The sequence below is a fragment of the Geotrypetes seraphini genome, chromosome 1 (assembly GCF_902459505.1).
Source record: "Geotrypetes seraphini chromosome 1, aGeoSer1.1, whole genome shotgun sequence".
In the NCBI taxonomy this organism is placed as follows: Eukaryota; Metazoa; Chordata; class Amphibia; order Gymnophiona; family Dermophiidae; genus Geotrypetes; species Geotrypetes seraphini.
Genome location: NC_047084.1, coordinates 536,583,957 through 536,601,761, shown reverse-complemented (window position 1 = coordinate 536,601,761; position 17,805 = coordinate 536,583,957). Strand labels below are relative to the sequence as shown.

The window sequence follows — 17,805 nt, the reverse complement described above, 5'->3', positions numbered from 1 at the left end:
ATTACATTTAGCATAGTCTGTGGCAACTCTTTTTCAACTATTTCCACCAGGCACGGAAAATACCATACTCACTGATTGGGACCAATTAGAAATCACCCAAAAAAGGATCATTAGAGTAGAATTACATGCAGCAACATTAGCTGAATACTGTAAACTTAAACGGATACCTAGAGGACTCCGCAGGAGAACAGAGGCCAGATTATTCTTGGACAACTCCATTTTTTGGATAAATGAAATGCTGTTCTCAATAAATGTTCCTTGGATCCAATGCTCTTAATTATAGAAACCACCAAAATAGAAATGGATCAGTATAAACAAGAATATCAAACACATCTACATAGTATACAGTCCTCCCTTTCAATAGACTCTTTCACTATTCAACTCCAAGAATTCAATCAGAAAATGGAAGATTTTAAGATTGAATTAAGAAAGATTAAAGTGAAGAAGCTACAAAGAGATGCCACAGACTATGCTAAAGGTTACATCTATGCGTGGATGGACAAATCAAGATCTAATAGACATTATAAACAACCAGCATATACACAAACATCCAATGATACATCAGAAGATGATAAATCTGTTAGCAGGAAGCCTGTATCTACTCCAGGCTCACACCGTAAAACTCAAAAGAAAGGTTTTTTTTGGCCACAGGCCCTTCCAACAACGCCAGACCATTGAGGAACAGAGTTCAGAAACCCTAGCAGATACTTCAAATGTATTTAATCTTTCAACAAGACCCTTAACTGGTATTGAACTTTCAGTTTTGAGAAAAGGCCTGTCTTTTGTTCCATCAACTTACTATGACGCTACCGATACACAAATCTCTTTATACAAATTCATTAGAAAATGTAAATTACGTCATTTCTTCAAAGATGCATCAGCAGTTTCCACCAATTCTTTGAGGACACCATCTGTTTGGTGCCCCCCGGGTCCAACTGACCCACACATCAAAGTTTTTCAACAACTAGTAGAACGAGACATCCAACGCATGGAATCTCAACAGCTAAGAACACATTCCAATCTTACACGTGATCAGAGAGTCGCCCTTACAGGGCTAGTCCAGGACTCTTCCATAACCATTCGTCCAGCTGACAAAGATGGTGGGATTGTAGTATTAGACACTAAGAACTATTTACAAGAAGTCTACAGACAGCTATCTGACCCTATGTATTACCAGCTTTTAGCCAATGATCCCACTGATGAACTAGTGCAAGCAATTTCAAATCTCCTAATACAGGCACTTGAAGTTGGAATCATTTCAGATAATGAATTCAGATTTCTTCTGAGGACACATCCTAGGATTCCAGTCATTTACCTTGTCCCTAAAATACATAAATCATTAGAAAATCCACCCGGGAGACCTATCGTCTCAGGGATTGGTTCAGTTCTAGAACCTTTAAGAGAGTTTATAGACTTTTACCTCAAGCAAGAAGTTCCTAAGATCACATCTTATGTAAAAGACACTAATGATATGATACAGTTTTTGGAACAAATGCATGCAGTCCCTTCACACGCCACATTACTTACATTGGACATAACAGCTTTGTACACAAACATTCCCCAACCAGCGGCTATTTCTATCATAAGAGACCACTTGGACATGATGGATCTGTCCAGGAATAGAATACAACTTTTGGTCCAACTTGCACAAATAGCTTTGAGCAAAAACTATTTTCAGTTTGGTCATGAGTTTTACGTACAAGTGAAAGGTACGGCCATGGGGGCCAAAATGGCCCCTTCCATAGCATGCCTATATATCGCAAATTTTGAGCAACGGTTTTGTATACCTCTGAGCATTATAAGAACATTTTATGTTGGAAGAGATATATTGATGACATATTTGCAGTATGGGTGGGCTCTTTAATAGACCTTGAAGTTTTTCTAGGGTGGATTAATACTTGTGATTCTAATCTGCATTTCACAGCCCATTTTCACCACGATCATATTTCATTCTTAACTATAGTTCTTTCCAAGGGTTCCTTCACCACTACAATATACAGGAAACAAACCGACCATAACAATTTGTTGAGTTATGATAGTTTTTATCCTAAACACTTGAGGGATAACATTCCAACAGGGCAATTTTTCAGACTCAAAAAATTGTGTTCTACTCAAGAAGACTTTGTCATTAAGTCCCAGGCCATGACAAAAAGATTTCTAGAACGGGGATACCCTAGTACTGTTATTAAGAAAGCATACAAAAGAGCTTTTAACACCCCTTGGGGCATTCTCCTACATCCACAACATCAGACATCTGAGTCTTCTATAATGTGTGTATTACCCCACTCAAATTATACATTTAAAATCAAGCGAATTATTAAACAACATTGGAGCTTTATGCAATATCATCCTGAGTTTCAAAATTTGCCCAGATTTGCGTTTTCTAAAGGACCTAATTTAAAACAACAGTTAGTGCGGTCTCAATTTATACCTACAGGGGAACATTAGTTATAGTGGACACCAACCATGTGGTCATTGCAAATTTTGTCAATATAGCACTACACTGTCTCAGCTCTCATTGCCGAATTGGGTTAAAAAGAAAGCTCTCCATATATCTACCAATTGTGAGACCCAGGGGGTTGTATACATAGTCCAATGTCCCTGCCTGTTACTCTATATTGGTCAGACGTCCCTTAGTATCAAACTCAGGATTGCTGAACATCTAAGTAAGATCTGCACCAAAAAATTGGAAGCACCTTTAGTGCAACATTGGGTGGACAAGCGACATACCATTGCAGATTTCCTTTTTTTAGTAGTAGAAGCCCCCAAACTCTCACGAGGAGGGGATCTTTCCCGTACCTTATGGTTTAAGGAACAACGTCTAATTCTTAAATTGCACACTTTACATCCTGAAGGCTTGAATAGTGAAATAGAATGGCAAGCTATTTTGTAGTTCTTTTGTAGTTAAGTCCGTTTCCGGGTTTTACTATTCACTCTCTGACAATTTGATCAGGCAGTTAAGCCCAGTTCCGGGTTTTACTATTCACTCTCTTACAGTTTGATCAGGCTCAGCTGAGCTGTGCGTAGCCCCTCCTTTCTTGGGACTATGCCAGCACATTCACCTTTGGTGTTTAAGCCAGCAGTTCACTCGGCGGCTCTACAGCCGTCATATGAATGAAGCAGTGAAGCAAAGTTATGTTATGTATATGGCAAGTACCCTTTCTAACTTTTTCCTGTGTTGCTTTTTGAAGAGTTGCATTATAGAATTTCTCTTTAATCATGGTTATTGTGCAATCACATGTGAGTGACATTTTATATTTTAATTCACAGATTATAAGGTGTTTTGCCCGTATCGCACTACTCTTATTTCCTTGGCATTTTGAGCAGTTTACATCACCCTCTGGGTCCCTTGAGAAAGAATTTCGAAACATGGTCCATGTCGGGACTTGCTGACACAGTTGAAAGCTAAGTGGGAACTTCTTTCTCTTTTTTGCCAATGAAAATTAGTTGAACACTTGAACAGTATGTCCTTTTCAAGCTCTTTTTCAAAATAAGTCATACACAGTGATGGGGCGGTGGGTTTGGCTATAGGACCTAATGCTCTTGGTCAAATTTCACAATTCTGAGTGTATGTGAACACTTTAATTATTTTACAAGTCAGATATATATTTTGCTTATTTGCATACTGAGAAGTCTTCCAGTTATACAGTCCTAGTAGCTCAGCATACAGGTTCCTAGAGTAGACTAGTGGACTGCAGAGACCCATATCCAGGCCCATATCCCACTCTAAGTAGTTCACTTGTGGTGGAAAGTGTGAGCCCTCCAAAACCTACTATAATTGGCGTATGTATATATATTTATTTGGTAACTATGGGCTCCTTTTATGAAGCCGTGTTAGCGGCTTTATCACACACACCTTTTTAGTGTGCGCTAACCGAAAAACTACCACCTGCTCAAGAGGAGGCGGTAGTGGCTAGCATGGCCGGCAAATTAACGCGTGTTAAACCGCTAACGCAGCTTCATAAAAGGAGTCCTATGTTTGCCAAATCGTTGTATAAATATGCTTATGTATGTAAACTTGTTACCCGTTCTGAGCTCTTCTGGAAGGATGGGATATAAAACAAAATAAATTAAATAAATAAGGGTTATTGGTGTGGTTTACAATTGGGTCCAGTAGGTTTTGCATGGGTCTTAGAGGGCTCACCATACAGTATAAGGGGGGTTCTAGTGAAATGTGTACTTGGACCATTTTATGTGAAGTTCACTGCAGTGCCCCACTGCTCTAATGGGATGTCGGTGTGACCATGCAGGCCCCTTTTACTCCCCAATGGCACATTTTGTGCTTTTTTTTCTTTTAGATGTGTTTTTTCAAAAACAGTTCAAAAAGATAGATGCACTGAGGTCAATCACATCAGAGGAATGGCCACTTTCAAAACAAAAATATAAGACTTTTTCTGTTTTAAAAATGGTCATGTTAGCTGGATATCTGTGTGGATTCCGCAAAATGCCCAAACTCAGATTTGACCATCCTATCAAAAATGCCCCTCCACACCAGTTTTAAAAAATGTTTTTCTAAATATGTACTCAGGAAGGAGACCAAGCATGCATGCATGCCATATGCAAACACCACATTAGTTCCCACATTGATATGAAAAATAAATAAATGCATACATAAGGTATTAATATAGAAATAAGTATTGTCCGGAAACAGGGAAATGGTAAACCTAGAGGACATGAGATTGCAGGGTGGTAGACATAGGCATAATGTCAGGAAATTCTTTTTCGTGGAGAAGGTGGTCGGTGCTTGGAATGCCCTCCTGAGGGAGGTGGTGGTGACAAAAACGGTGAAGGAATGAAATGAATACAGAGGATCCCTAAGACTTACTGCAAATTACTGCATGTGTGCTGACCTCTTGAATGGTGCTTAGAAAGAAACAAACAAACTGCAGACAAGTATGTACAAGATGCAGGCAATGTTTATTATACCAAAAATAAAATGCAGTAATTATACAACCTTATTACCAACCAAGGGACCTGACACGGTCCGTGTTTCGGATAACACGCCTTCCTCAGGGGTCCATGGTAAATAAGGTATGAAACAAACCGCAATAAAATGGTATAAAACAAGTGCCTTAGTAAGCCAAATCCTCAAAACGAATGTACGTCGCATCTCACTTTTTTCATTGTCATTGCAGCGTACATTCGTACAAGCAATTTTCCAGAACATTTGCCTGTTTGGTTTTTGGGACCTTCGGCAAGTCACTTAACCCTCCAAGGTAGAGAATGAGAGGGCACTCTCTAAAGTTAAAAAGGGGATAGATTCCGTACAAACGTAAAGAAGTTCTTCTTCACCCAGAGAGTGGTAGAAATCTAGAACGCTCTTCCGGAGGCTGTTGTAGGGGAAAACACCCTCCAGGGATTCAAGACAAGGTTAAACAAGTTCCTGCTGAACCAGAACATGCGTAGGTAAGGCTAATCTCAGTTAGGGCACTGGTCTTTGACATGAGGGCCGCCGCGTGAGCGGACTGCTGGGCACGATGGACTGCCGGTCTGATCCAGCAGCGGCAATTCTTATGTTCTTACTGCCTCAGAGCTTAGAACATGAGCTCTTTGGGATTAGGGAAATATTGGATTATTTGAACGTAATTTGTCTTGAACCATAAGTACTACTAAAAAAAAAGGTGTGAGCCAATACCAAATACGGTAAGTAAATAATCATACATACTTGTACAAACATTTTGTTTAGGTACATATGAGGGCAGAATTCAAGTGGAACACTGGTGCAGTTGTGATTTATTTATTTATTTAAAATTTTGTAAACTGCCTAAAACCTAGGTGGCTTACTATAAAAACCATCCAAAATCATTAAACAAACATTTACAAAAAGAATAATCGTTTATAGCAATACAACAGACAAAATATCTTTGAGATCAACATAATACAGAAATCTTCCTAAACACATCTGTTCTTTATGTTGAAATATATTTTATTGAGCAAGCAAAAACACCAACAGGGTAACAATCAAATACATACAAGCTCAGCATTTTAAATACAAAACCCCAATCCCCATAGAGCTCTGCCCCCCGAGTAACTCCACCCCGCCCCCAAACAAACCCCCCCCCAAACCTCCCCGGGTCCTCCTTCCAGGTATAACAGTACCAATGAAAAACACAAAAAGAAAACAGGCATGCCAAGTGCTACATAAGGGAACAGAAAACTGATAATCAACAGTTAAGCAAACGGCTACGAGCCAGAGGAGTCATAGTTGTCCAAAATGGTTCCCAAGTGCACTGGAAGATGCGGCCCGATAGAGAAGAAAGGTCCGTCACATCCCTCCTTTCCCACATCAGGAGAGTAATCATCCGACAGTGCCAAAGGGAATAATTCGGAGCATCAACCTCAAGCCATTTCAGCAAAATACATTTCAGGGTAACAAGGATAGTCCACTTGAGGAAAGATGCAACCCCCCTCGTACGAGGGAAATAGTGGGGAACTGCTCCAAATAAGAGCAAAGGGGAAGCGACGAATGGTAATGTTCCAAATGCTCTCCACAAAAACAAAAACAGCAGTCCAAAAAGCTTGAACATTAGGGCAAATCCAAAACATGTGTCCCAAGCCTGCTTCATGAGCCTGACATCGAAGACAGGTAGCATTCTCACGCAATCGGGATAAATAATCCCTCTTAGGAGAGATGTATAAACGAAAGACCAACTTATAATGTTGCTCCCAAAAGGTGGTATATTTTCGAAGTGTAGGCAGCCTATTGACAGCCTGCAAAAGAACATCATCAGGCAATTCCATTGCAAGATCACCAGCCCACATCTGTTCTTTATAAACAGTACGCAGTCATGCTTATGGGGGATGCATACATTTATACCAGCTCCCAGGAGAAGGAGTACGTAATGTCTGCAGATTCACTAAAGCCACAATTGAAGCAGGATTTGTCAACGCGTTTTATAAAGACACATAGGCGCCTATATATCTTTATCAAATAGGCCCCCAAATAGGTGCCTACTTAGCCTCCTCACCTAGGTGACCTGTTATAATTACTTTGCAGGTGTCTAATCTATTTCAATAAGATCCTTCAGTTCTTGGGATATACGATCTTAGCATACACTGGTTTTTACCGATTACTGAGTGAGCACGGAGCTTGTTCTTATATCCAGTTTAAAAAAAAAAAAAAGATTTTGATGAAGCCGGTCTTATGATTCCAAAGCTATAAGAGTAAAAAAAAATTGCCAGTTGATTGACAGCTTTTACCTTATTTCATGCTGTTAAGGCACTTTTCAGTATCCATTCCAATCTTCTGTAGCATTTGCTGATCTTTTCTCTCAGTAATTTGTGCTGGACTGCTGCACCTGCTCTTAGATATTTATATACATCTTTCTGCTCAAGCTCGATTATAATCCCTTGTAAGAGAGACCATTTCAGTTTTCAATTAAGGAAGGTCAGGACCATACTGAGCTGTACAACACATCCCCTGGCAACCCTGCCTCTCCCATTGCACGGTGGCCAAGAATGGGAGCCAATATATGAGAAGGAATTTTGGCACCCCCCCCCACCTCCCTTGAACCTGTGCATGCACAGTCCCAGTATAGCCCTGAAAAAGATTACCTTTGTCCCGACATCCACCAAAAAGTCCAACAGGACAAAAAAGAACCCACGGGTTCAAAAACACACAAAAAACCGTGGGAACGGACAATGAACACATTCCACAGAGGATCACTTATTCAGCGCTCGGCTCTTTTTTTGTGTGTTTGATTGACCCAGCCTTGTATTAACAAAGGACGTGTTACCTGTGGATAACAACACTACAGTGACTCCTGTCAGGAGGAGGGAACTTGATGTATTCAAACCGATACAGGACTCATTCTGTACATTTCAAGTCAACTTATTATCCAAGATTGAGGGATACTATTGAAATCTAGTCAATCCATGCTATATTGAGTTTTCTAGTTTTCTTATAGCTAATCATAATAGGGTCATTCAGCATCAATTATCTTTGGCTTCAAATGCGCCTCTTCCAATGCTCACCTATTCTATTCCCATATAATTATTATTATTTTTTTAAATCTATCATCATCATCATTACATATTCTATCTGCATATATTGTGATGCAATTTATAGGTAAGTGAGTTATTGAGCATCAGTTTGAGGGGATGTTAATTGGGTTGCCCTTTGGAAGGAAAAGTCATTAAACATTTTAGTGTTAGCTCTGGCGGTATGAACTACTACTACTTATCTCTTATATAGCGCTGAAAGGCATACACAGTGCTGTACATTTTGACATTTATAGACAGTCCTTTCTTGGAAGAGCTTACAATCAAACTTGGACAGACTACTACTATTATTTATTATTTCTAAAGCGGTGAAAGGCGTACGCAGCACTGTACATTTTAATATACAATAGATGGTCCCTGCTCAGAAGAGCTTACAATCTAATTTAGACAGGACATTTCAGGGTTGGGGAGATTATGGTAGAGGAAATGATACAGTGGGTATAGGTGTCTGACAGCAGTGAGTGGGAGTTAGGAGTTGAAAACAGATTTTAAGAAAGTGGGCTTTTAGCTTGGATTTGACCACTGCTAGGGAGGGAGCACGACGTATTGATTCAGGTAGCCTGTTCCAGGTATACGGCGCCACAAGAAAGAAGGGACGGATTCTGGAGTTGGCAGTGGAAGAGAAGGGTACAGATAAGAGGGGCTTGCCCGACAGACATTCATGACATAGGGCAGGGGTGTCCAACCTTTTGGCTTCCCTGGGCCGCACTGGCCGAAAGAAATGTTTCTGGGGCTGCGCAAATGCTGCAGCAAGACAGAGGAGGGAGCCGGCAAGACGATAAACACTCGGGGGCAGCAGAGGAAAGCACTGCATCGTCCTCGACCGGGGTCGCACAAAATACTTCATAGGGCCACAGGTTGGACAAAGAGGGTAGGGAATGCAGAACCCAAGGTGAAAGGAGTTAGAAGTCAAAAGCAGTCTCAAAGAGGTGGGCTTTTAAACGGGCCTTGAACATTGCCAGAGACAGAGTCTGCCTCAGGGATTTGGGCAGCTTGTTCCAAGCATATGGTGCAGCAAGGTAGAAGGGATGGAGTCTGGAGTTGGCAGTTGAAGAGAAGAGCACAAATAGGAGGGACTTACCAGCTGAGTGGAACTTAAAGGGGGGGATCATAGGGGGAGATAAGTGAAGAGAGATAGTGAGGGGCAGTTGAGTGAGTGCAGTTGAGTGAGGTCAGTAAGAGGAGTTTCAATTGTATTCGGAAACAGATGGGAAGCCAATGAAGTGACATTAGGAGAGGAGTAATACGAGTGAAGCGGCTCTCCCGGACTGACAAGACATTAGTACAGAGTGTTGTATCGAGCAGCCTATCAAATTGTGAAAGCACTGAAATTCTCCTTAACAAATATCAGAGCATATTGCATTCAAGCCAAAGCTATCAGGATAACAGGGATATTCAGGTGTTTCTTATCCAGAAACTCTCTTAATAATTAAGAGTAGCTGTTTTGCTGTCCTAAGTTATCTGAATAGATATCCAGACAGCAGCACAGACTATCTCTTCTCTCTAGACAATTTCCCACTACGTCCTCACTTCAGCCCCAAACTACCCTGGCACTATCCAGATATTACAAGGCGATCTGTAAAGATTTCAATGGCATTATCCAAATAATGTTGCTGAAAATTGATGGATGGCTTAAATCAGTGGCATTTATCTAGTAATGGGTGCTTCTACCTGGATAAGTGGTTGGTCAGTTGTCTTCATCTCAAAGCACAGGGAAGGGGATATTTCAATACTTCTGTGGCATAAATGCATAAAAAAATAGGCTTCTTTCAATTGAAAGGCAGCTCTGAAATGAAGGGGAACAGTATGAATAGGGTTAATAGATGTCTGGGAAAACTCAAACATGTCCTCTTTTCAGAGGACATCTGTGTGCCCTGCGGAGGGGGGGGGGTCAGGCTGATTTTTAGGTTGAAGAAATACGATCACTTAACACCCTCCTATCGAGTACTGCATTGGCTGCCAATGGAGGCGCGGGTAAGGTTTAAGTTTGGTTGTTTCTGTTTTAAGGCTTTGTTTGGTTTAGCTCCCAGATATATAATTGAGCTTTTCTCTTTTGCAACTAACAGACGTAAGAGAAACTCACATCTGAATTTTGTTTTTCCGCCTGTTAGAGGATGTAAACTTAAAAAACATCATCAAAATATTTTTTCATATCAAGCAGCGTTATGGGGTAAGGATTTAGAACAATTGCTTTTGCTTACTGACACTGATGGGGAATTTAGGAGACATCTAAAAACATACACTTCTCCCTCGTCATTCGTGGGGGATACGGGCAGAGCCGGACCGCGAATGCCGAAAAACTGCGATTATCTGGCTCTGACTCACCCCCACCTCTCTGCCGCCTTCCCGGCCTTAATTGGTGGTCTACAGGGCTTTCGGGGCAGAGCGATCTTCCTACGCTCCTGCCCCGTGCAGATCGCTATGTTAACTGCTCTTACCGCATTCTCTAGGAATTCCAGAGCTTAACTATTCCCTAAGTGAAAAAAATATATATCCTCCTATTGGTTTTAAAAGTATCTCCCCTGTAACTTAATTGAGTATCCCCTAGTCTTTGGAATCAATCCACTTGTACCCATTTTACACCACTCAGGATTTTGTGGACTTCAATCATATTTCCCCTCAGCCATTTATTTTCCAAGCTGAAGTGCCCTAACCTCTTTAGTCTTTCCTCATATGAAAGGAGTTCCATCCCCTTTATCATCTTGGTCGCTCTGTTTGAACCTTTTCTACTTCCGCTATATCTTTTTGAGATAAGACGACCAGAATTGAATGAAATGCTCAAAGTGAGGTTGCACCATGGAGCAATACAGAGGCATTTTAACATTCTTAATCTTGTTTACCATCCCTTTTTTTTATTTTATTTCAAGAAAGTAGCACACATCAAAACCCAAATACAATAAGCCAGTATATAAACAAACCATCATAATAAAATACAAAAAAACTCAAGAAGCAAATATACCATTCTTTAAATTTTTTAACCCTCCCCCAGAAGCCAAAAACCCCCTTCCCCATCCCAAAACCACAACAAAATTAGCAAAGAAAAAGGCCATCCATCTGGACATCAGTGACATGGAGTAGCTCTAATAAAGCACAAGACTGCTGACTATGCTGCCCGCCATTGCACATAACTATCCCATACCTTATGATAATTATCCAAAGTGTTATGGCGAATAGCTGTCAACTTAGACATCAGTTGGAGGTAATCCAGCTGACGATATATCTCACAGCAACCAGAAATGCCTAGTGCCTGCCAACGATTAGCCAAGGCTAGCCTGGCAGCCGTAAATATACAAGCTACACAACCCACATTCAACAAACAACATTCCAAACACACCGGACAATGTTTCTGTAATACACGCACCAACACACATCCCACCAGTTGCCAGTATTCTTTAACCAATGGGCACCCCCACCAAATATGCAGGCAGTGCCCCCACTCCCCACAATTTTGCCAACAACGATCTGTTCCCCGCCCCAAAATACGCTGCACCCTATCAGGGGTAAAATACCACCTAAATGCATTTTATAGCCATTCTCTACATAATTAATAGATAGAGTAGGCGTAAACAAACCCTTATAAATAACCTCCCAATTCAGGAACCTATTCTCCCCTAGTAACACCCGCTCCAACGCTACTCTATAAGGGTCCCAGGGATCCTCCCTATATAATATACCATCCCTTTTCTAACAATTCCTAGCATCTTGTTTGTTTTTTTTGGCCGCCACTACACATTGGGCAGAAGGTTTCAGCCTATTGTCTACAATGACACCCAGATCTTTTTCTTGGACACTGGTCCCCCCAAGGTGGACCTTTTTTGGGTAATTCTTCCCAATGTGCATCACATTTGTCCACATTAAATTTCATCTGCCATTTGGACATCCAGTCTTCCAATTTCCTAAGGTCTGCTGTAAATTTTTCACAGTCAACATGCATTTTAACAACTTTGAACAGTTTAGTGTCATCTGCAAATTTAATCACCTCACTCGTCATTCCAATTTCCAAAGCATTTATAAATAAGTTAAATAGCACCAGTCCCTGTAACACTCCATTATTTACCCTAGTCCAATTTTTAGGTTTCTGTATGAACTCTGCATACAGATATAAAACAAAAACATTTTTACTTCATCAGTCTATCTTTAATCACAAAACCCCCCTGTGACATGCTTTCAGTATGCAAGAGTATTTGCACTGTACACCAATTGCCGATGTAGGCAGCTGCATAATTCTAAAAGTGAGAAATTGAACTGGAAAATCTAAAGCAGTTAGTTTGTGCCCTTAAAGTCATCTACGTGACAATGCCTTCCTCCCTGAATAACCTATGAAGTGTGAAAATCAAGCATATTATATTGCCCCCTCAGACCAATCACAGCTAAAATACTTCTTGCTGTTTAATTAAAGTCAAATCATATGAGAAACTATGGTATGCTCGATTCAGTCACAACAGAAACATCACCAATTAAAAGCAGCAAATGGGTCTGATCTCATGGATGCCTTCTACTATTTAAAATCTGAGTTGAACCAGGGTGACTGTAAACACTGCTAATAAAAAGTCTGTCTAAATGATCATAGCAAAAAAAAAAAAAAAGAAGTAAATCAAAGTCTAATCGGTAGGTATACAATCTCTTATCTAAGTGACATCACATTGCGTTCACACTAACTAATTAAACTAAAATACACACTACTACTACTGCTACCAGATGCACACAGCGCTGGAGAGTCACAAAGAGTAAAAAAAACAGTCCCTGCTCGAAAGAGCTTACAATCTAAACAGGCAAGACAGACAAACAGGATGTCATGGATACAGTTAAGGGGAACGGTTACATCAGCTGGCTGGGTTGGATGGCAGTGGGGAATACAGGACAATCAAGCCAATCGTGACATCACTGATGAGGTTGGCTCTTAGGCATTGGTAGAATGAGGCATTATGACATCACAATCTCAGCTCTGCTTCCCAAAGACTGAAACGCTTCATACTACTATTAATTATTTCTATAGCGCTACCAGACAAACGCACAGAGCACTGTACAGAATCGCAAAGAAGACAGTCCCTGCTTGAAAGAGCTTACAATATAAACAGATAACAGAATGTTATGGATACAATTAAAGAGAACAGTTAATCAGCGGGCTGGATTGGAGGGCAGAGGAGTGGGGTTAAGGACTGAAAGCTATATCAAAAAGGTGGGTTTTCAGTCTGCTTTTAAACAAGGGAAGGGAAGGGGCTTGATGGACAAACACGGGTAATTTATTCCAGGAATAGGGGGTAGTTAGATGAAAGGAACAAAGTATGGAATTGGCAGTGGAGGAGAAGGGTAAAGCTAAGAACAGCTTATCTGAGGAATGGCGTTCTCTGGGAGGTGTATAAGGAGAAAGAAGTGAGGAGAGATATTGAGGGGCAGCTGAATGAACACACTTGTAGGTCAGCAATAAAATCTTGAACTGTATGCAATGGCAGATAGGGAGCCAGTGAAGTAACTTAAGGAGAGGGGTGATATGAGCGTAGCGAGGTTGGTAGAAGATGAGTCGCGCAGCAGAGTTTTGCACAGATTGCAAGGGGGAAAGGCGACACTGAGGGATACCAGTTAGGAGTAGATTGCAGTAATCTAAGCGTGAGGTTACAAGAGTTTGAACAAGGGTCTGGGAAGCGTGCTCAGAGAGGAAGGGGCAAATTTTGAAGAACGGTACTGTAGATATCTCTACTGTTTTCATACACAAACCATTCTACTACTAAGATTCTTGTTCCATTCTGGATTTATTAAACTTCACTCCAGGTTCAGCTTTAGATTATTTCAGTCTAGGTTCAAATTTAATTCCACCACGAACACTAAAACTACTTTTGTGTGTTTTACCTAAATATTCTTAACTTTTGAAATAATTTGCTCCAGCTGAGACTGCCATGCTGGGGAGGATTAATGTGAAATTTGGTTTCCCAGTGGGAGTCCAAGTGTCCTTGATCCTAAAATGTATGAAAATCCTGTGTGGAAAAAGCACAGTTACTTACCGTAACAAGTGTTATCCAGGGACAGCAGGCAGATATTCTCTACATGTGGGTGACGTCACCAAAGGAGCCCCCTAGCGGACATTTTCGCAAGCAGACTTGCTCGAAGACCTTCAGGCTTGCGATTGGCCCGCACATGCGCGCGTGCCCCTCCTGCCCTGCCTAGGGCATGCATCTCCTCAGTGTGTCCTCAGTTCAGATAGCAAGCAAAGAAGCCAACCATGGGAAGGTGGGTGGGTTGCGAGAATATCTGCCTGCTGTCCCTGGATAACACCTGTTACAGTAAGTAACTGCTTTATCCCAGGTCAAGCAGGCAGCATATTCTCTACATATGGGTGACCTCCAAGCTAACCAGAAAGGGATGGAGGGAGAGTTGGCAATTTAGAATAGATGTTGCAAAACTGGAAAAAGCATCCAGACAGTAGTGAGAGGTGAACGTATAAACCGAGGACCAAGTGGCAGCCTTACAGAATTCCTCAATGGGAGTGGAGCGGAGGAAAGCAACAGACGCCGCCATTGCCCTGACCTTGTGACCTGTGACTTGACCCGGCAGGGAGAGACCAGCCTGAGCATAACAGAAAGAAATACAAGCGGCCAACCAGTTAGAAATGGTCCGCTTAGAGACAGAGCGAACCAAGCGATTAGGATTGAAAGAAAGGAAAAGCTGAGGAGCCAAACGGTGAGGAGTGGTGCGCTTCAAGTAGAAGGCCAGCGCACGCTTACAATCAAGAGAATGTAGAGCCACTTCCCCAGGGTGAGAATGGGGCTTCGGAAAAAACACAGGAAGAACAATAAATTGGTTGATGTGAAAATCAGAAACAATCTTAGGCAAGAACTTAGGATGGGTACGGAGAACGACCTTATCATGATGGAAGACAGTGAAAAGTGGGTCCGCTACCAAGGCTTGAAGCTCACTGACCCAACAGGCAGAAGTGAGAGCAATAAGAAACACAACTTTCCAAGTAATATACTTTAAGTGAGCCTGTGCTAGCGGCTCGAACGGGGGTTTAATCAATTGAGCAAGGACCACGTTAAGATCTCAAACTGCCGGAGGAGGTTTAAGGGGCAGATGAACGTGGAAAAGTCCTTTCATGAAGCGGGAAACCACAGGATGAACCATAGGCTTCCTGTCAATCGGCTGATGAAAAGCAGCAAAGGCACTAAGGTGGACTCGAACTGAAGAAGACTTGAGCCCAGCGCCAGACAAGTGCAACAGATAATCCAGGACAGCCGACAAGGAGGCAGACAGCGGCTCCAGCTGCCTAGTAGCACACCAGGAAGAAAACCGGGTCCACTTCTGATGGTAACATTGGCGAGTGGACTCCTTTCGGGATGCTTCCAGGACATCCAGCACAGGCTGGGAGAACTGGAATGAGGACATTAAGCCTCGAGGAACCAAGCTGTTAAGTGCAGAGACTGAAGGTTGGGATGGAGCAGAGAACCCTGACCCTGCGTAAGCAGAGAAGGAAAAACAGGCAGAGGAAGAGGCTCCTGGAACTGAGTTGCAACAGAAGGGAGAATCACGGCTGTCGGGGCCAGCAAGGAGCAATCAGAATCATGGTGGCACGCGAAGACTTGAGCTTGACAAGAGTCTTTAGAGGGAATGGAGGGAACGCATACAGGAATCTCGTCCGTCCAATCCAGAAGGAAGGCATCTGCCTCGATCCTGAGAGGGGTGTAAACCCTGGAGCAGAAGCAAGGCAACTTGTGATTGAGGGGGAGGGACGCGAACAGATCGACGTCCGGAGTCCCCCAACAAGCAAACACCTGACGCAGGGGTTAAAGAGTGGAGGGACCACTCGTGAGGCTGCAGCAGAAGAATCAACTTGTCCACCAAACAGTTCCGCTGGCCCTGAATGTAGACAGCTCAAATGAATATGTTGCGGTGGATGACCCAATCCCAGAGCCGCATCGCCTCCTGGCACAGGGACCTGGACCCCATGCCCCCATGTTTGTTGATATAATACATGGCAACCTGGTTGTCCGTGCGAACTAGCACCACTCGGTCGTGAAGTAGGTGACAAAAGGCTTTCAGAGCAAGGAAAATCTCTCGAAGCTCCAGAAGATTGATGTGACAAAGGCGGTTGGCACGGGACCAAAGATCCTTGGTGCGCAGACCGTCCAGATGAGCCCCCCAAGCATAGGTCGACGAGTCCGTCGTGAAGACCTTTTGTGGAGGAGGAGCATGGAACAGAAAACTTCTGGAGAGATTGGAAGAGAGCATCCACCAACGGAGAGACCTCCTCAACAAAGGAGTCATGATAATGCGTCGAGAGAGAGAATCCTGATCCTGGTTCCATTGGGACGCCAGAGTCCATTGAGGAATACCGAGATGAAGTCTGGCATAAGGAGTCACGTGAACCGTGGAGGCCATGTGACCTAGGAGGATCATCACGAGCCGAGCCGGCGCCGAGTGCAGATGGGTCATGGATAAGGGCCTCCTGACGAAGCCGAGGCATGAAGGAGCGGAGACAATTCGAACTGTGTCCAGGACCGCTCCGATGAACTCGAGAGACTGGGACTTGGGAAAGTTCACCTGGAAGCCGAGACTCTGAAGGAGCATAATGGTCTTCTTTGTCGCTCGCAGGCCTTCGGTGCGATAAGACGCTTTGATCAACCAGTCGTTGAGGTAGGGAAACACCTGCAGGCCGCGGAGGCGCAGGGCCGCAGCTACCACAACCAGACATTTTGTGAAAACCCTCGGAGAGGCCGCCAGGCCGAAGGGAAGAACCCGATACTGGAGATGGAAATCCCCCACCCGGAATCTCAAATACCGGCGAGAGGCCGGGTGTATCGGAATGTGCGTGTACGCCTCCTTGAGGTCCAGTGAGCACAGCCAGTCCCCCTCATCCAAGAGGGGATATGTGGGAAGGGTGAGCATTCTGAATTTTTCCCGGACCAGAAACTTGTTCAGTGCACAGAGGTCCAGGATTGGACACAGATCCCCCGTCTTCTTGGGTACCAGAAAGTACAGAGAATAAAATCCGGAGTTCCACTGTTCCATGGGAACCTCCTCGACTGCCCGAAGGCAAAGAAGGGCCCGAGCTTCCTGCAGAAGGAGAGGAAGCTGAGAATGAGCAGAAGGAAACTCTCTTGGAAACAGGTCCTGGGGTACGCGACTAAAGTGGAGGGAATACCCCTCCCGGATGATAGACAGTACCCAACTGTCGGTGGTAAGACTTTCCCACTGGGTATAGAAATGATGGAGACGACCCCCGATGGGGAAAGGGGAAGGTTCCAGGAGGAAGGGAGCCTGAAGGCTCGGACTGGAATTGTCAAAAGGACGGCCCGGGCTTCACCGGGGCCGGCGGCTGGGTCTTAGGTTGACGTTGCTGCTCCTGCAGTGGCCGTTTCGAAGGAGGCCTAGAGAAAGCAGGAGTGAATTTTTGTGGATACCTCCGGAGAGGAATTTTATATTGTCGAGCTGGAGGGGCCTTAGGTTTAAGTTTCACCAGAGACGCAAAGGACCGCTTCATGGCCGCCTCGATGGAATCATCAAAGAGCTCATGACCCACACACGGGAGATTGGCAAGTCGATCCTGTAGATTCGGATCCATACCCACAATCTGGAGCCAAGGGAGGTGACGCATGGCGATTACAAAGGCTGTAACTCTCGAGGACAGTTCAAAGGCGTCGTAAGAGGCCTGAAACATATACTGGCGGAGTTGGGAGAGGGTCTCCTCGAGGAGACGAAACTCCTGACGCTGAGTCTCAGGTATGACCTCCCAGAATGAGCGGAGGGCATCTATACAGAACCGGAGGTAGGATGTGAAGATTATGAAATTGTAGTTAAGGACACGGTTCGCCA

At 43.3% G+C, this 17,805-nt stretch overlaps 1 protein-coding gene across 1 annotated transcript in view; it reads right to left on the bottom strand.

The window, feature by feature from the left end:
* Positions 1 to 17,805, bottom strand: part of MCC (MCC regulator of WNT signaling pathway) — a 572,218-nt gene that overhangs the window by 397,065 nt on the left and 157,348 nt on the right.